Below are 20,973 nucleotides of genomic sequence, written 5' to 3'. Positions count from 1 at the left end.
CACCCATATCTTACTTAAATGAGACATTGGTCTTTGGTGTTTTGAATTGATGCTGGAACAAGTCAAGGCTTTGAGGACTATTGGGATAGAATGAATATATGTTGCACTGGGAAAATAATATAAACTTTTGGTGGCGAGAGGCAAAATGCTATGGTTTGATTGTGTCCCTTATAATTAATGTGTTATAAAATTAATCCCCAATGCAACAGTGTTGAGAGATGAGACCTTTAAGAGGTGATTAGGCCCTGAGGGCTCTGCTCCCATAAATGGGTTAATGTCATTATGGCAGGAGTGGATTAGTCATTGAGGGAATGGGTTACTGAAAAAATAGATAAGTTCAGCCCCCTTCCTCCCTCTCTGACCCTTCCACCTTCCACCATGGGATGATGCAACAAGAAGACTTTCACAAGATCTGACCTCTCAATCTTGGACTTCCTACCTTCCAGAACTGTAAGAAATAAATCTCCAGCTTTCTTTAAATAAAGTATTCAGTCTGTGGTATTATGTTACAGCAACACAAAATGAACTAAAGCCAGGGGTATCGTAGGAACTTAAGGAAAGTTTTGAGTTCTAACTTCCCAGTAAACACATATTGAACTTTACCTTCAGGAAATTAAAAACTGGCATTCATTTAGCATCTTGCTTTTAATCAAAGTGAATATTGTAAGGGTTTGTTTGTAACAAATTCTTTATTCTTTTTTTTTTGTTGTTTCCAAAACTGTCTTCATTTTGCCCTTCCTTTCAAATTACACTTTTGCTGGAATATAGAATTCTGGGTTCATAAATAATTTTCATCTCAATACTTTCAAGCTTTTACCCCATTTTCTGTGGTTTTTCTTGTTGATAGTGAGAAATCTAGATTGCCAAATTACTAACTTTTAGGTAACCATTTTAACTTTTAAGACTTTTTTATTTATTCTTGATTTCCTAAAATTTTTCTATTACATATTCAGAAATTGATCTAATTATGTTTATTATTATTTTATTCTGATTGTTACTTAAAATGCACTATTCATTTAATACGGGCATTTTTCTTCAACATCTGAAAAATAGCTAATATTATATTAAATATTTATTCCCTGCCATTGTCTATTTCTCTATATTCTGGAACAGAGATTACAGGGGATTAGTGCCTGAAGTTTTAGTGTAAACTATCTCAATAAATCTTGTGAGAATCTTAAATGCTTGCACATATATTTTCCATCTTTCATTGCTTTGCTGTGTGGTAAGTGAAGTGTTCAGTGCTACCTTCCAAGGCACTGTTTATCCTGTTTATTAATTACTTTCTGTTTTGATATTATTATTTCTCATATTTTGATTCGATTATTTTTATTTTTTTATTCCTCCCTTTAATTGAGCACAGTAAAGCCATGATATTTTATTGGTAACCTGCTTAGAATTGTAAAAGTTATTTTATTTGGCCCAGCCATCCTGCCTAGGACAAAAGTTGCATACAATTCTAATCTCATCTAGATGTGTTCTTATAAATGGTATATAAAAAAAATCTTCAACATCCTAAATATGATCCACTCAGTGTGAAGCATATCAGAGCTGGACATGACATTTATGTCCTTGATGGGCCTGGATTATCTAGGTCCTTTACCTTGTCTTTCCTAACCAGCCAATGTTCTGTGATATATGCTTTCTCCAGGACATAAAACTCAAAGTAAGCCTTTATTCCCAATCTCAGCATTTCTGACATGGTCAAAGCCTGATGAATGGTTGACTTTTGTGTAGACCTGTCCAGAGTGGTAGTAACACATCTTGTACATGAGGCAGTTGAGCAGCACTGGCGAACCCTTATGGCCCACACAGAATTCCCCAACTGGAGTACAATAGTCATTCTCTTTGATATGTTTTCTTGTGTTTGTGCTACCTCCAATCTGGACCACCCAAAGAAACTCGTTGATATCATCATAGCAATACTCAGTGAAGTCTCCAACAATGACCTCATGCTTTCTCATGATCTCATAGGGTTTTCCTCTGTGGATACCATTGCCTGAACTACTCAAGAAATATTGGTATTATTTCATGTGTTATTGTCCACAAAAATTGTCCAGTTCACCTTAGCTATAATCTGGTAGCTATGGTCCCAACATCATATGACCTTTGTATCCTCTGGAGTGTTGTGAAAAAGCCAATAATATGCTTCTCAGTAGTCATCAGAAATAATGCTACTGTCATATCCACCCCAAGCATAGAGGGTGAAGGAAGAAGAGAAGGCCTTACTGTTCACCCAGGATTGAGTAAAAAGTGTAGGGGATGAGAAAGAAAGCCAAAATGGACTAAGGCCATTTTGGCATTAATATCATCCCACTTGATGCTTCATTCTAAATCAGGTAGGTAGAATCCGGTTGCTTTTCTTGTCTGGATGACTTATGTCCAGTTTCTTCCCATATGTGGACAACATTTGGGAGACTCCAGTGCTGGAAAGAATGTACACAACAGGCGCCAATACTAGCATTAGACGCACCATTACAGCTTAAAAGTGCACACTGGTCACACCATACATGATGTTAAACCTCTGAGCATCAAACAAGTTGCTAAAGCAGAAATAGAGGCCAATTAGAAACATAAGGACAAGGAAATGCAAGTCAAAATAGTATGAGGATCAAGTCATGGCTGATGCTCAGACACAGAAACGATGATGGGGATGTTGGTCTTAGCATAAGAAGGATACAGCAGTGAGTAGAAATGCCATGTCCAGGGAGGGATTTTTTTCTGTCAGCATGAAGAGAGCTCCCATAGTGAGAAGGATAAGGCCTACCAGAGAGAGGACACTCTGGAAAAGAACTTCAATTTGCTGTGGATTCAACTTGCATAGGTAATCCAGAAAGGCATGGATATGGCCGAGACCAAAAACCCCAATGGTTTCCATGCACTCTGATGAAAAGACAGGCTGGAAAGCCACAGAACAGGTCTGCATAGAAAGAATAGTGCCCAGGCAGTAAACAGTACAGCAGGCCATGTAGATCCAGTGGGAGAAACAGCCTGTGAGCATCAGCACCGGTAGATGGAGAGGGATCAAGTTGATCAGGAACACAACATCTCCCCATGAAGAGTCCATGTAGAAATAAGCAAGGGCACACTTAGCCTCCAATAGATGCAACCAGTCTTAGTGCCTTGATCCACATATTGTAGGTGAGTAGGATGTAAAAGATGGCAATCCCTTCCTTATCATATGAGCCAGTCACAGATTGGAAGATATATGTGGGAACCATAGCAAACACAGCAGCAAAAGGAAGCCCAGTGCCTGCATCCTTGAGCTCTTTCGTAAGGTGGCAATGACAATAATGATGAAGGAGGAGATACACAGACATTCTGAATGTCCATGGTGATTTGGAAAAATTGGAGTATGTGGTATATTGCAGCAGGGGTGATAATTAAGCCTGGGTAAATTGTTCCTCCAATGATTCATCCCAATGACGACTAGGCTCTCCAATCACATAAGCTATAGAATTTATAAAACTCTTCCTTAGCCAGAAACCTGGTAGTCTGATAACTAAAGTGTGGATTAACCTTATAGATAACACTTTAAAATCTCAGAACAGCAAAGAGACCGCTGGAGAAAGAACATAGTGGCCACTGACATAATGAGAAGCTTCAGAAGTGTGTTCTGCCTTCTCATAGGACAACCACAAAAATCCATCTAACCTTAGTCATCTTGACATCAATGAGTGGCAACAGACAACACTCAGCTGGCCAGAATTCCTAAGCAATCCCCTAGGCTCCCTCAGCGATCTATTCAGCGGTGCACCCAACCCTGGCAACCTGATTTTTAATATTCACATTTTATATATGTAACTTGTTTAATACTTTCTTGTTCATTTCTGAATGTTGTGCTTTAATCTCTTTGAGTATACCAACCAAATTTATTATAAAATATTTGTCAAATTATTTCATACAATTAACATCATCAAGAGGCAATCCTGTTCTGTATTTAGTTGGTTATATTTTTACTTTTAAAAGTTAATTTATTTTTTAATTGACAAAATGTTTATATATTTATCTTACACAATACGTTGTTTTGAAATATGTATGCATTGTAAAACAGCTACATTGAGCTAATTAACACACATTTTCTCACATACTTATTTTTCATGGCAAGAACACTTAAAATATTGGTTGTATTTCTTAGCTTTAGATTTCTTCATGCATTTTAGAATTGTGGATCACAGGCTTATTTGAGGGGAGCATATTTTTTGCTTTGCATTGCTTTATTTTTCTTTAATTCCCTTGTCTCCCTCCTCCCTGACAAGAAGTTATGAGGCTATTTTATAATCAAGGTTTGTGCCTCCTCCCTGGTAGGGATATGAAGGATTTACAAGACTGGTTACTGAGCCTCAGGCAGCCCTGTCCTGAGGCTATGCCAGTATCCTCAGGCTTATGTTGCCTGGAAACCCCGCAAAAATTGTAGCCTCAGGCACCAGTTGTCAGTATATTTTCACCCTACTTTTATTAATCATAAGCTCCTGGATTTAAGCAGTGAAGCCAACTTTATTTCTCCATTTTACACAGATCTGTAGTCCTTCCCACCCGCTAGGAGATGAAGTTGTAGCTTCTATTGCCTGCTTTGGAATATAGTACTTCAGCTCCATTAACTCCTTCAGCCTTCTATTTTTGTCTCTGGTCTATGAAAATGTTTATCTTGTCAAGTCTCTTTGATTATTTATTTTTATAGTGTATCCATCTTTGCCAAATTTGTAGAGCAGAAGGGGTTACATCAAAGAATAAACAGAGCATGCCATTTTTACTGGTGTCTCTGGGTTCGTTTTAACTCATATTCCATTAGTGATTTGTCAGCGTAATTCGTAAAGGAAATCCAACCACTTTGAAGTAAAAATTACTATGGAGTATCCTGTAGTTTAAAAATATAGATGATAATCGATTACTAAAATTCTTTCTGCCCTGTTTCAAGAGGTGCTTAGCATTTAAAGAGTTATCTAAAACTGCAATTCAATCAACTAGTTAAGGATATTGGAATGATTCCTCCTCATCAGCTATCACTGAGAAGAGCCTCAGTGTCTACATTTTAGTAGTGGTTATGTAATTTTTATACCCTTTTCTGCAAGAGTGAAAAAATTTACACTGAATATCAGGTTGTTGAATCTTTATATCTTTGCTGGTACATTAACATGTACCTGAGTGAAGGTCTGAAGTACTCTGTTTTTAAGCCCGAAAATGTTATCTTTTATTGAGCTTTAAGCTGAAGGTCTTATTTTAAAAAATTATACCTACAAGGAAACAATCATTTTCTCTTATAAGAAGAACTACATTCACCTAAATTGAGACATAGATTGTATATTTTACCGTATTATACCATATTATATGGTTTTACCATGTTTGCCATATTATAGAGTCTGCGTAGACAGATTAACATCTTTATTCAAGTGAACTAAGAATATATGTATCTATTAATTCACTCTACTGGACCTCAGCTGAGAAATATCCTTAGTATGCTTCAAGTCCTTGATCACAGGTGGGGAATCCTCTGTATCCAGACATCCAGCAGGGTCCCTCTCCCTTTATGTTTCATCTGCTAAGATTCCAAAGTTATGAATTTTACTTGGCTTGCCTCTTAATTATTTTACCCCATGATCTGGTTAAAGACTTTGAGCCCTGTTCTGGAACAATTCTTCTTTCTTGTTCTGCACAGATCAGATCTTCCTCCAGTGTTCAAACCATATTTACTTTCTGTACACTGACTCAGTGGTAGATACCACTGTAGATACTGCTTTCTTATGACTCTTGCTTACCTCTCTTATCTTTATCAATTATTGGCCTCTTCTGTTTCTCTCCATCATGCCAGCACTGAATGAAGGCCATAAAACCTTGGATGGGAATTTGAGGTATTATAATTTACTTGGAAGTTGACCAAAGGAAGCACCATTAGGGGAGTGAGAAATTGAAATGAAAAAGAGGATAAAGCCAGAAAAGGGTGTGTTATTACAAGGTTAGTGCTATGGGCAACTGGGGCTCACTTCTACTGGAGACCTCTGGAATCCAGAATAATATATGCCTCAGAGTTATCCCCTTCCCTTTCCAGGGGAATGTTGGATGCAGTATTTATCCTCTAAGTCCTATTTGTCATTTCAAAAGGCTGCTCCCTAAGAGCACTAACCTTCTTAGGGCATTAACTTACACATGGGTGAAACAAAGCCTTCAGGCAGAAATTTGCCGTAGACAAGGTTGCCAGGTATTAGACAGTGAATGTTAAGAAATTATGGAGAAGGTACTAATAGTAACTGATGAAACTCTCGATTCACTGGACTCATCCTCAATATCCATGTTTATTCTCCCACATGACCCCATGGTTACTTGAATAAGGGACATGGAATCGACCTAGAAAAAAAAAATTAGATTATCTTTCTAGGCATTTCTCATTGGAACTGAAGAAGCTATTTGGTCTCACCTACTCAGGTAAGTTTGGGGGGGCTGAGAGGTAGCACTGTATGCAGCAAGAAAAGCATCAACAATTCCTGACTTCAGATAGAGAAATAAGGCAAATATACATCAAGAGACAAATTGGAGATATTTGTTTACTAATGACATTCCAATGGCTTGTTCATATTCTGGGGATGTCTCTCTGTATTGCCTATCCTTGGGTTTCATGGATTATACCTGAGTTTTATAAGTTTATCCTTCACTCTTAAATTTCAAGCATAAATTCTATACTCTGAATGAACTTAGCAAATGGATTTCCTTTTAGACCCATGTAAAGAGGATGCACAAGAATACTAGTATATGGATAAAAAACACAGAAGGTTGACGGTCTCCACATGTTACCAAAGTCAGACCAAGTTGGAGTGAGGAAGATGAAGTATATAGCCAGATAGATAGAGAAAAAAAAAAAATACTACGAGGCACGTTACATATCTGAGTCAAGTACATTTTCATTTTAACATTTTTTATTATGGTGAAATATGCATAGCATAAAATGTACCCTTTAACCATTTTTAAGTGTACAGTTCAGTGGCATTAAGTACATTCGAATTGCTGTGCAACCATCACTAGTGTCAATCTCCAAAACTCTTTTTATCTTTCCAAGCTGAAACTCTGTATCCAGTAAACAACAATTCCCTGTTTCTCCATTCCACAGCCCCAGGCAAACACCATATTATTTTCTGTCTCGATGATTTTGACTAGTCTAGGTACTCACACTATTAACTCACACATGTGTGAAAGAAAGCCCGTAGGCAGTAAGTGGAAGCATACAGTGTTTGTCGTTTTGTGATTGGCTTATTTCACTTAGCATAATATCTTCAAGGTTCTTTCATGTTGTAGTATGTGATGGGATTAAATTTCTTTTTATGCTGAGTAATATTCCACTGTATGTATATGCCACATTTTGTGTATGCATTCATCCATCGATGAACACTTAAGTTCCTTCCCCCTTTTGGCTATTATAAATAATGCCGCTATGAACATGGCTATACAAATATATTTTCGAGTCTTTGATTTCCATTTCTTGGATATATATCCTGAAGTGAATTAATGGGTCATATGGTAACTCTATTTTTAATTTTTTGAAATTGCCATACTCTTTTCCACAGCACCTGCACCATTTTACATTAGCACCGGTGATGTATTAGGGCTCCAATTTCTGCATATTCTTTCCAACTGAGTCAAATAGCTTTTATTAAAGATTTATAGTATCCTCATCCAAGAGAGGTTTAGAATTACACATTCTTATTTTTCTGGTCACAGGTGTTGTTGCTAAGAACTGCTCCCTAGTAGAATTAACTTTCTTAGGGCATTAACTCACTGAAAGCCCCTAGGAAGAAATTTGAAGTAGTTAATCTTAAAAACATGTTTTTAATATTCTTTCTTAAATTAAAAATTAAAATTTACATGCAGTTGTAAAAATAAAAAACTGACATGTCATATACCCTTTGCCCAGTTACCCCAATAGTAATATCTTGCTAGTGCTAGTATAATAGCACAAAAAGATATTGACATGGATATATATACTCAAAATATACAACAGTGCCATTACCAGGCTCCTTTAATGTTGTCCTTTTGTACCCAAGCTCCTTCCCATGCCATCCCAATCCTCTCTTTTACCCCTGGCAACCACTTGTATGTTCTCCATTTCTAATATTTTGTCATTTCAAAAATATTACATAAGTGGGATCATCCAGTATGTTCCATTTAGGGATTGGATTTTTTCATTCAGCACAATTCTCTGGAGATTTAACCAGGTTGTTGTACCTAAATAATATGTTCCTTTATACCACAGAGTAGTATTCCATAGCATGAATCTTTGTAATATTCACATGGCTAACATAATATGTTTAGCCATTTAACTATTAAAAGATATCTACATTGTTCACACTTTTTGGCTACTAAAAAGTAAATTTGCCATGAACTTTCATGTATAGATTTTTGTGTGAACACACACTTGATTTATTAGGGATGAATACCCAAGAGTACAATTGCTGAGTCATATGGCAGTTGCATGTTTAGTTATAGTGAAAACTGACATATTGTTTTCAGAGTGGTTTTGCTGCTTCCTATTACCACCAATAATGTATGTAAAATCCAGTTTCTCCACATCCTCAAAAGCGTTTGGTCTGTTCATGTCCTTTGTCCACATTTAATGGGTTTGTTTGTCGTTTTCTTGTAAATTTGTTTCAGTTCCGTGTAGATTCTGGATATTAGACCTTTGTTAGGAGGATAGATTGCAAAAATTTTCTCCAATTATGTAGGTTGCCTCATCACTCTGACGATAGTTACTTTTGCCTAGGTTTTCTTCTAGGGTTTTACTCTCTGATGAAACAGACTTCAAACCAACAAAGATCAAAAGAGACAAAGAAGGCCATTACATAATGGTAAAGGGATCAATTCAACAAGAAGAGCTAACTATCCTAAATATATATGTACCCAATACAGGAGCACCCAGATTCGTAAAACAAGTTCTTAGAGACCTACAAAGAGACTTAGACTCCCACACAATAATAATGGGAGACTTTAACACCCCACTGTCAACATTAGACAGATCAACAAGACAGAATGAGATTGCTGGGTCGAATGGTATCTCTGTCTTTAGATCTTTGAAGAATCACCTCACTGTCTTCCAAAATGGTTGAACTAATTTACACTCACATCAGCAGTGTATAAACATTTCTTTTTCTCTGCAACCTCAGCAGCATCTGATATTTTTTGACTTTCTAATAATAGCCATTCTGACTGGTGCACAATGGTACCTTATGTGGTTTGGATTTGCATTTCTTTAATGATAAGTGATGTTGAGCTTTTCATATGATTGTTCGCCCCATGGATGTTTTCTTTTCAGAAGCATCTGTTCCTGTCTTTTGCCCACTTTTTAATGGGGTTGGATTTTTGTTTGTTTGTTTGTTTTGTAAATTTGCTAAGGTTCCTTGTAGATTCTGGATATTAGACCTTTGTCAGATAAATCAATTGCAAAAATTTTCTCCCACTCTGTAGGTTATTGGTTTACTCTGTTGAGAGTTTCTTTTGCTGTGCAGAAGATCTTAATTTAATTAGATCTCATTTGTCAATTTTTGCTTTTGTTGCAACTGCTTTTGCTGTCTTTGTCATGAAATCTTTGCCTGTGCCTATGTCCTGAATGGTATTGCCTACGTAGTCTTCTAAGGTTTTTATAGTTTTGCGTTTTACATTTAAGCCTTTAATTCATCCAGATTTGATTTTTGTGTATGTTGAAAGGAAGGGGTCCAGTTTTAATCTTCTGCATATGGCTAGCCAGTTTTCCCAGCACCATTTATTGAATAGGGAATCCTTTCCTCGTTGCTTGTTTTTGTCAGGTTTGTCGAAGATCAGATAGTTGTAGGTTTGTGGTCTTACATTTTTATACTTTATGTAACATGTCACATCACTATAACTACTTTTAAAATTTTTTGTTTTCAATTTTCATTAGTTTGACCTTGCTGTATGGTAGGTGTGGATTTTTTGTGTTTCTTTCTTTCTATAGATGTATATCTTTTGCCAAATTTTGGAATTTTTCATTTAGTATATTTGTAATCACATTTTCAGCCCTTTTTTCTCTGCTATCTTCAGAACTTTGATGGCATTAATACTAGGTATTTTGATATGAATTAAAAGTTTCCTAAGTCTGCTTGTAATTCTACTTTCTCACTCTTACTCAGTTTTGATAGTTTATTGTTCCATCTTTCAGTTCATTTATTTTTTTTTTCTTATTTGCCTGTTTCTTTCCTGGGACTTTCTATCTTTGCTGATAGTTTTTATTTTTGTTTGTGTCAAACATATTCATAATGTTTGTTGAAGCTTTTATTTTATCATTTTTTGAAGGCAACTGCTTTAAAATACTTGTCAGATAACTCTAACACCTCTGTGATCCTGGTGTTGGGATCTATTGGTCAACTTTTTTCATTCAGATTAAGGCTTTTTGGTTTGGGGTATGAATAATAATTTTGTTTTTATTTGAAACCTGGACATTTTAGATATCATGTTATGAGTCTCTGTGTCTTATTTAAACTTTCTGTTTTAGGTGGTTTCATATTATAGCAGTCCAACAGGGAAAGGGACACACGACATTTTTATAACCAGGTGGAAGAAGAAGTCCAGGTTCTTTACTTGGCCTCTTTTGATATTTAACGTGGATGTGCCTCTTGTTGTTGCTGGGTAAGGTGGAAGTTTGAGCTCTCCACTTGGCTTTACGTGACACTTTTTTGTTGGGAGGCATAAGTATTTGGTTATTGCTACTCACATGACCTTCAGTGACACCACAAAGAGGGTGTCATCACAGTTAAGAGATGATGAAAATCCTGTTTCTTCACTATTCTTCCTTCGAATACACCCTAATTAAGAGGGCAGGAGTGTCTTATTACTGCAGGGTATAAGTGGATATCCTGCCCTCCATGTTGTCTTCTTTGTCACTGTGAGTGGGGCAGAGCCTTATTACCATCGAACAGGAATGAATGTGAAATCCCTGCTCCCTACTTGTGCTTCTGTGACACCACCTCAGTGAGGGGTCGTGGCATTTCATTACAGTCTGACAAGTGTGAGTGTGAATGTCAAAGTCTCAGCCTCCATTTGTTCTTTATTGGTGAAGGTGAAGGGGAGGGCTCCCTCAATGACGTTTTACAGTGTTTGGTTGGAATATAGCAGTAATTGTCTAAGTGTTCTGCCTGCTATGCTGACCTTTTCTTAGTCTTTTCTCTAAAGAGGGAAGGCTTTTTTTTTTTTTTTTGAAAACTCACTGCTGTATTGTTCCCTGAGTTCAGAGCTTCTTATCTACTTTCTTCCTTTTCTCCGTATTTCAGTTATACACTTAAATAACTTAGAAGTTATTTTAGTTATACTAAGTGGGAGGAATAGAAAAAAGTTTATCTACTCCATCTTTACAGAAGAGGAAATCCATCCTTACATTTATTTAATTCAGAGAAAAAAAATAGCATGGCTGCTTTCATTTCCACCAGTATCTTTATCATCCATTTATTTCAAAAGTCAAAAGGAGCACAGATACTCACCTATCAATCCCATTCTATGGTAAATCAATTTTCAACGTGACTCACAGGCAACTTTTTTTTTTTTTTTGAGATGGAGTTTTGCTCTGTCGCCCAGGCTGGAGTTCAGTGGCATGATCTCGGCTTGCTGCAACCTCTGCCTCCCGGGTTCAAGCAATTCTCCTGCCTCAGCCTCCCAAGTAGCTGGGATTACAGGCATGTGCCATCATACCCGGCTAATTTTTGTATTTTTTTTTTTTTTTTTAGTAGAGACGGGTTTTCACCATGTTGGCCAGACTGGCCTCGAATTCCTGACCTCAGGTGATCTGCCCACCTCGGCCTCCCAAAGTGCTGGGATTACAGGCATGAGCCACAGTGCCCGGCCTGACAGACACCTTTTGAATTTTTCTGCTATTTGTCTCTGTCCTCTGAATGCCTAAGAGAAATTCTAACATTTAGGCGCATAAAGTTAAGCCCAATGCAGTCAAGGTGAATGGAACTGTGAAGTGATGAGCTTCTGAATGCTCTGATCTCACAAAGACTCCCCAGCATTTGAGACCAGGCCTCTCTTTTGTCTGGTAGTGCTCTTGCCCCAATACAGGCTTGAGAAATCCTAACAAGCATTTCCTATCTTTTTCATTCAATAGCTTCAGGCAATTGATACTTAAATTATTAAATTTTGTAAATATAAGTTAAATTTCAAATTCTTTTTAAAAAAATTCATTTCTCCTTATTGTAAACTTACTGACCAAAATAAAACAGCCACATACTTTGATTAAATGAAGATTCAAACATTATGTCTATAATTCCGTAAGAAAATGTCCCAGTTTTATCTCGGTATTTATGTTTCTTAGATATTCAATAATTGCATTTTTCTGCAATAACATATTACAATAAAATAAATGACTGAAGAATAACTTATATTGCTGACACAGATTACAATGATCACAGTGTGTCGCTAATGGAATATTAACTGCTCTTTAAGCGACTGGATAAATCTGCTGATTCACAAGAGACTCATGTAAAGGAAATCCAATTCATGGTGTGGCTCTTACCACTTCTAGGGACATAAAACGCCTTCTTCCACATTATCCTTGTTTCAGTCATGGTAATATTGAGAGTAGCACCTGACTTGTAACAAGATATTTTAACTGGGAAAGTTGACACATTTAATAATATGTCAAGTCTACTGTTTAAGGGACAGACACCGCTCAAAATAAAAATGTTATTTAAGAATATCTTTCATATAAAAATAATCCCCAGGGAACAAGGGTTTGCTCCATTTCAAAGATCAGAAAAGCAGTGCTGAAGGAGCATTACGAGCTTTTCAGAGACAAACAAAACCTGTGACTTTAGCTTCATCCCTGGGAATCCCTATGTGATTTTATATCTAGGACAACCACTCACAGAGGCCCACACAAAACTTTAACAAAAGCAAAACATAACACTTAAGCAGATAGATATTTTTTCTTCTTTTTAAAAATTGAGACAGGGCCTCATTCTATCTTGCAGGTGAGAGTGCAGTGGCGTGATTATAGCTCACTGCAGCCTGAAACTCTTGGGCTCGAGCAATCCTCCTGCCTCAGTCTCCCAGCTGGGACTACAGTCTCTGAAGTAGCTAAGACTATTAGCACATGCCACTACACTCGGTTATTTATTTATTTATTTATTTATTTATTTATTTATTTATTTTGAGATGAGTTCTTGCTATTTGGCCCAGGCTCATCTCAAACTCCCGACCTTAAGTGATCCTCCTACCTTCACCTCCCAAAGCGTTGAAACTACAGACATGAGCCACCATGCCCGGCCTTCTTGGCAGATGTCTTCATGGCTCAATTTTCCTCAGCATCTAGAGCACCTTCCTGTTTTGTATGCCTTTGTAGGAGAGCCCAAACTAAGAAGAAAATAGTTCCATCTGAAGCATGGTTTGGAGATGGGGGTTGTGTTTTCTTACAGGTTTGCTTATGATTTATCATTTTTTGAAAGAATAATATGGTAAATTTGAAAATAAGATATGCATAAGAAAAATGTGACATTTATAATATATTTTTATGAATTTCAAAAAAGGTAAATATTTGAAATAACACTCTTCACTTAGACTCATATCACAGTCCTCCAAGAATGGATACATGTAGTAGTTATTTAAACAATAGCTTACAAGAAGTTGTGTACATTGTGGTGACTACATAGATATATGCAGGCTGTAAATTGTTTGTAAGTTGTTAACATCTACATTTAGGAATAGAAAATGATACCAAATCTACATTTCAGCATCACTTGCTCCTGAATGCAGCATATAAGTTCTATTGCCTATGTAGATAGATGATCCAGAGATATGACTTGGTGACTCAGACAGAATATGTGGAAATCAGTCAGTCCATAAGTATCACTTCAAAAAGATATTTCTACACTATTGGATAAATAATTGTACATCTGTTACAAATACTTTAGTAAGTCAACAAATCTCAAATATAATGCTCAAACGATTTTTACACATGTAGGAGATCAAGATGTAGAATTTATCCCCCGTCCAGATAGCTTCTTTGTGCCTGTTTAATATTCCCCAGAAAATAGCAACAATTTCAAATGCTATCACTATGAAATTGTTTCGGTTGTTTTGGACTTCTTAGAAATGAAATCTGTGGGCAAAAGAGAGAGAGATCAGCTTGTTACTGTGTCTATACAGAAAGAAGTAGACATAAGAGACTCCATCTTGTTCTGTATTTGAGATGCTGTTAATCTGTGACCCTACCCCCAACCTTGTGCTTGCAAGAGACATGTGCTGTGGTGACTCAAGGTTTAAAGGATTTTGGGCTGTGCAGGGTGTGCTTTGTTAAACAAGTGCCTGAAGGCAGTATGCTTGTGAAAAGCCATCACCATTCTCTTATTCTCAAGTACCCAGGGACTCGTACACTGCCAAAGGTCGCAGGGACCTCTGCCTAGGAAAGTTAGGTATGGTCCAAGGTTTCTCCCCATGTGATAGTCTGAAATATGGCCTCGTTGGAAGGGAAAGACCTGATCGTCCCCCAGCCTGACACCCGTGAAGGGTCTGTGCTGAGGAGGACTAGTGTAAGAGGAAAGAAGGCCTCTTGGCAGTTGAGATAGAGAAAAGCATCTGTCTCCTGCCTGTCCCTGGGCAATGGAACATCTCGGTGTAAAACCCGATTGTATGTTCTATTTACTGAGAAAGGAGAAAACCGCCTTAGGGCGAAAGGTGGGACTTGCTAGCGCAATGCTGCTCTTTACGCACTAAAAAGGTTTATGGAGATGTTTGCATATGCATATCAAGGCACAGCGCTTTTCCTCAAACTTTTGTCACAGAGATCTTTATTCCCCTGTCTTACTGCTGACCTTCTTCGTACAATGATCCTATTATCCTGCTACTTCCCTTTTCTAAGATGGTAGAGATAATTATCAATAAATACTAAGGGAACTCAGAGACCGGTGCCGGTGCGGGTCCTCTGTATGCTGAGCACCGGTCCCCTGGGCCCACTTTTTCTTTCTCTATACTTTGTCTCTGTGTCTCATTTCTTTTCTCAAGTCTCTGGTTCCACCTAACGAGAAACGCCCACAGGTGTGGAGGAGCAAGCCACCCCTTCAAAATCATAATTTGTTCTCTTTTCTGTTTGACTTTCTTTCACCCAATATTTTGTCTGTGAGATTCATTAACATTTTTGAATATATCAGTTTTCAATTCCTCTTTATTTCTGAGTTATTTCCCATTGTATGGACATATTAGGTATATTTATCCTTTCACGTGTGGATGGACCTCTGTGTTGTTCCAGGATTTTTATCATTATATATAAAACTCCCAAGAAAAAATTCTTGTTCATGTATTTTCGTGCATATGTGTACACATTTCTGTTATGTATATAGCCAAGGGTAAAATTTCTGGATGCTAGAGTATTTCTTTTTGACTTTATTATTTGCTAGTAAAATTTTTTCCAAAATTGTCTTACCAGTCTAACCACCAATCAACAACGTGTAAAAGTTCCAGTTACTTTATAACCAAGAACTCATCTCAGCACGTGGTATTGTCAGTCCTTTTAATTTTAACTATTCTGGAAGTGGCCTGTTGATACCTCGCTGAGGTTTAAACTTGCATTTCCTGATGACTTAAGATGTGGAACACCTTTTCCTACACTAGTTAGCAATCTGAAATGGAAGCAGACTATTTTAATGTTAAAAAGTAGAAATTAGATGTTTTTATTTATTTTCATAGATATTAGGTAAAAACAGTTGTCATTTCACAAAATTCCCTAAAACCATTCACTATTATTCCAAATTAATAAACTTGAAGAGAAGAAATCAGAATCACGTAAGAAAGCCAACCGTCACTGGTAAGAAAGAACTGTAACTGCCAAGATTTAGCTCAGCAGAGCTTCTCTAATCTTTTGCTTTTTGTTCTATGCTAATCATCAAAAATACAGAGAAGGATATCTGTCACAAACAATCAGGGAGGCATATTGTATTAGTCTGTTTTCACACTGTTATAAAAAATATCACCTGAGACTGGGTAATTTATCAAGGAAAGAGGTTTAATTGACTAAGAGTTCCATTTGATTGGGGAGGCCTCAGGAAACTTACAATCATGGTGGAAGGCAAAGGGGATGCAAGGCACGTCTTACGTGGTGGCATGAGAGATTTAGAGAGTGAAGGGGGAACAGTCAAACCCTTTAAAAACCATCAGCTCTCATGATAACTCATTCACTACTACGAGAACAGCATGGGGGAAACTGCACCCACGATCCAATCACTTACTACCAGGTCCCACCCTGAACACATGCGGATTACAATTCCAGATGAGATTTAGGTGGGGACACAGAGCCAAACCATATCACATGTGATAACATTAACAAAATTAGTTAAATCTCAAAAGTGGTAACTGTTAGAATAGTACAAGGATTAGGAGGTTATATTAAGATTTTGTAAGACACGATCAGTGGCATTTTATTTGCCACATATGGGTGTTTGACAATTTGGTCTGCATACTGAATCATAATTGTGCACAAATTACTTATGATGTATATGAATATGAATGTGCATAATACAGAACTATGTAGAGACACATACTACCATAAAAAAATACTCAATGGTACTGGGAAAATTGGCTAGCCATAAGTAGAAAGCTGAAACTGGATCCTTTCCTTACTCCTTATACGAAAATTAATTCAAGATGGATTAGAGACTTAAATGTTACACCTAAAACCATAAAAACCCTAGAAGAAAACCTAGGTAATACTATTCAGGACACAGGCATGGGCAAGGACTTCATGACTGAAACACCAAAAGCTACGGCAACAAATGCCAAAATTGACAAATGGGATCTAATTAAACTAAAGAGCTTCTGCACAGCAAAAGAAACTTCCATCAGAGTGAACAGGCAACCTATGGAATGGGAGAAAATTTTTGCAATCTACTCATCTGACAAAGGGCTAATATCCAGAACCTACAAAGAACTCAAACAAATTTACAAGAAAAAGCAAACAACCCCATCAAAAAGTGGGCAAAGGATGTGAACAGACACTTCTCAAAAGAAGACATTCATACAGCCAACAGACACATGAAAAAATGCTCATCATCACTGGCCATCAGAGAAATGCAAATCAAAACCACAATGAGATACCATCTCACACCAGTTAGAATGGCAATCATTAAAAAATCAGGAAACAACAGGTGCTGGAGAGGATGTGGAGAAATAGGAACACTTTTACACTGGTGGTGGGATTGTAAACTATTTCAACCATTGTGGAAAACAGTGTGGCGATTCCACAAGGATCTAGAAGTAGAAATACCATTTGACCCAGCCATCCCATTACTGGGGATATACCCAAAGGATTATAAATCATGCTGCTATAAAGACACATGCACACATATGTTTATTGTGGCACTATTCATAATAGCAAAGACTTGGAATCAACCCAAATGTCCATCAGTGACAGACTGGATTAAGAAAATGTGGCACATATACACCATGGAATACTATGCAGCCATAAAAAAGGATGAGTTTGTGTCCTTTGTAGGGACATGGATGCTGCTGGAAACCATCATTCTCAGCAAACTATCGCAAGAACAGAAAACCAAATACCACATGTTCTCACTCATAGGTGGGAATTGAACAATGAGATCACTTGGACTCGGGAAGGGGAACATCACACACCAGGGCCTATTGTGGGGAGTGCAAAGTGGGGAGGGATAGCATTAGGAGATATACCTAATGTAAATGACGAGTTAATGGGTGCAGCACACCAACATGGCACATGTACACATATGTAACAAACCTGCACATTGTGCACATGTACCCTAGAACTTAAAGTATAATAATAATAATTTAAAAAAGAAAATAAATAAATAAATACTCATCCAAAAAGCTCTTGATAGTTCATTAAGCCTCATAATTTGTTGGAGACTCATAAATGACAAAGATTATACATTTTTCTGAAGGCAAAAGGCAGAATTCCAGCAAGACTCAGGTCTTAAACAGAAGAAAGAACAACCTCATACCCTGGCATAAATATTGGAGTCATATGGTGGTGTCTTAAATTCTTGTAACAACTAATCATATTGGGAGTTTGGCTGCAAATGCAGCCATCTCCAGTCCACTGATCTGAATATTCCTGGGCTACCAATCATTTAACATTTGTCTACAAGTGCTATAGCTATGTCACTATTACTGACTACATTCACAGAAATAAATGGAGCTAACTTGCTTTTGTCTTGAAATCAGACACATTTGAAGTTTATTAGAGCATTTGCCTGACAAGACAAACTTTGGAGTCAGACTTCAGTTTGAGTTTTGAGTAAGTGACTTAACAACGATCTGAATCTCCGTTTCCCTCATTGTAATATAGAAGCCAATTGCCACTGTCTCCACTTTTTCATTGAGTTTTAAAGATAGTGTATGTTAAATAACTGCAAATTGAAACAGACTAAGGTAATAATACAAAATGTTGTTTATACTAAACTTTTGCAATTTATGAGAGTTCTTGTCTTCCCAAAGAAAGTGCAAAAAATTAAAAATAAGGTGGTAAATTTAGAAGTTTTTAGATTGGCCATTGTTGGATGGTTGTTGGTGCTTGATATGTTTCTGTGAGGATTCCTTGTATACTTCTGTGCACTTTTGTATATTTTCAAAATTTTCCAAAATGTAAAATTCAAAAAGAGGCCCTTTAAATTAAAATAATATAAGTCATAAGAGGAAAACATTGCAATGCACTATTTCTCAAAGAGGGGTCCCTGAGACCAGCAGCATCAGCAGCTATATGGGATCTGGTATAAAATGCAAATTATTGGGTACCATCCCCAATCAACTAGATCAGAAACTTTGAGGGTGGGTTTCAGGAATTTATTTTTTTAACATGGCCTCCAGGTGATTTGGATGCAAGACTGAAAAATGGGAACCACTGATGAAACAAAAATATTATTCTGGAAGTTGAGATCTGAATTTTAGTTCAGGATCAATTGGTTTGGCAACCTTGGACAAGCCGCATACTTTCTCTGAATGTCAGTTTTCTCATCTCCAAATGAGGTCTGGATCATATAACCTCCTGGGCTTTTTTCTACCTTAGCCTTGTAGGATGACCCTGAAACACACAAATTAGGTAAGGAAGTATGATCTCTAAGAAACTACTATCTAGAATTTGGTAAATTATATGAATTGGGAGCTTTGTTGACTATACAAAGGGCTAACAATTAAACCAGTTGTGGCTTTAATTAATAGGTTCTTTGTGTATAGCTGGGAGAGTATGAATTTTCATCTCCAAGTACAATTTGAAATGTAAATTTTCCTTTACAAATAGAAAGTGTTTCAGGTTTCTTATTACAATAGTCACTGATGTTTGGATTTTACTATGAAGCCTAGATGACTTGGGGTGATTTGTTTGTGTTGTTGTAATTGTGCGTTTTTGTTTGATGCAGATGGGGACTTAAATTTTCTGTAACTGTAACTCATTTGAGAAACTAACACTTAGGTTCTTAACTATAACTCTTTATAAATAATAACTTATTATGAACCTAAAAAGTATTTGCAAGGTACTTTTAAGCACTAATACTTGTCAGGAGTTTTTGTAAGTCTGCCACACTCCTCTGGGTCAACAAAAGATGTTAAAAAGTTTACAGTGTTTTGGCCACTCTGAATTATGTTTAGAGAAAACAGAGAATATGAAGTGAGGAGAAGAGACTAATAATCCTTTCTACAGATTTCTACCATCAATTGGCAGGACCGTTCTGCGGCTGAACACTTACAAATATTAGCAAAATAATGAGGACAGTCAGGCACGTTGGACCTGGAAGAGCGTGAGCAAACGCCTCATTCAGAAACATAAGAAACTAGGAGCTCATTTTCTTATCAGATGTGATTAAACTATGAGAAGGCAAGCAAGAACTTCCTTTATTGTCATACCATGTAACCCTATAGATTCTGATAACACTTCTGGCACTGCTTACTCCTTTCAGTCACTATTAAAGAGCAATTAAATGGAAGACCAGGAAGTCGTAATGCTTCTGGACCCTCTACGTTCAGAGAATGTAATGCATAGGGCTAAGAAAAAGGGGTCCATCCTCAATAAAAAGCCACAGGAAGTGCCTTCCATCCCAAACGGTCTATTGGTGCAGATTTAAAGTGTCTTGTGGATAACAGAGATACTTGATTTTTTAAAACCGAAAACATTGTTGTTATTTACTAATCCTTGAAGAAATGACAGCAGTAAGCTGGAATAATTCTGCACATGGAGCAAGCAAGAGGCTTGCAATGCTCTATCTATGGAGATTTATAGCAAAGGTAAAGACAGGTGTTTATTTGTTTCTTAAAGCAAGCTGAATCTCCCTGGATGCATACACTAGCCAAGATGAAACAATTCAGGTGTTTCAGCTGGTCAAGGTCTCTAGGTGGACATTATGATTTAGAGAATAAATTAAAAGAGATAAGAGCAATGAAGTGTGGACAGAATTGGATGCTTACTTTACTCACATTCAGCTGAGGGTATAGATATAAATTGAAAAGGGGGGAGGGTGTCACAGTAAAGGGAGATATTAATGCTGACACGTATCTATGTTCAGCCTGCTTTATTTGACCCATGTGATTTAGAAAGGTTTTACATAATAAAGTTACTCCCGACTCTTCCTGGTGACCCTTAATTGTTTGCACTCAGACAAGATGGCAAGAGACTTTCGGTTCCAACCAAGACTGAGAAGACCCCCCTGTCCTTCCAGGTTGTCCCTCTTACAACTAAAACTCTGGATATAATACAACACAAAATCATAAGAAGATTCTGAAACATGGAAAGAAGGTGGACTGCCTAGTGGACCTTGCGACCTGAAGAACAACGTGGCAATGAGTTCCCTGGTATATTAGTTTGCTTAGGGTGTCACAACAAAATATCACCTACCTGGTAGATTAAACAACATACATTTATTTTCTCAAAGAACTCGAGACTGGAAGTACATGATCAAGGTGCCAGTAGGGTTGATTTCTCCTGAGGCGTCTCTCCTTGGCTTGCACATGGCTACCTTTGTACTGTGTCTGTTA

General features: G+C 37.1%; 1 pseudogene; it reads right to left on the bottom strand.

The window, feature by feature from the left end:
* Positions 1–1,564: 1,564 nt before the first annotated feature.
* On the bottom strand, positions 1,565–12,554 carry LOC103232908 (dolichyl-diphosphooligosaccharide--protein glycosyltransferase subunit STT3A pseudogene; annotated as a pseudogene).
* Between the last annotated feature and the right edge of the window lie 8,419 nt (positions 12,555–20,973).

The sequence above is a fragment of the Chlorocebus sabaeus genome, chromosome X, assembly GCF_047675955.1.
Source record: "Chlorocebus sabaeus isolate Y175 chromosome X, mChlSab1.0.hap1, whole genome shotgun sequence".
Lineage (NCBI taxonomy): Eukaryota > Metazoa > Chordata > Mammalia > Primates > Cercopithecidae > Chlorocebus > Chlorocebus sabaeus.
This window is presented reverse-complemented; position numbering and strand designations above follow the sequence as displayed.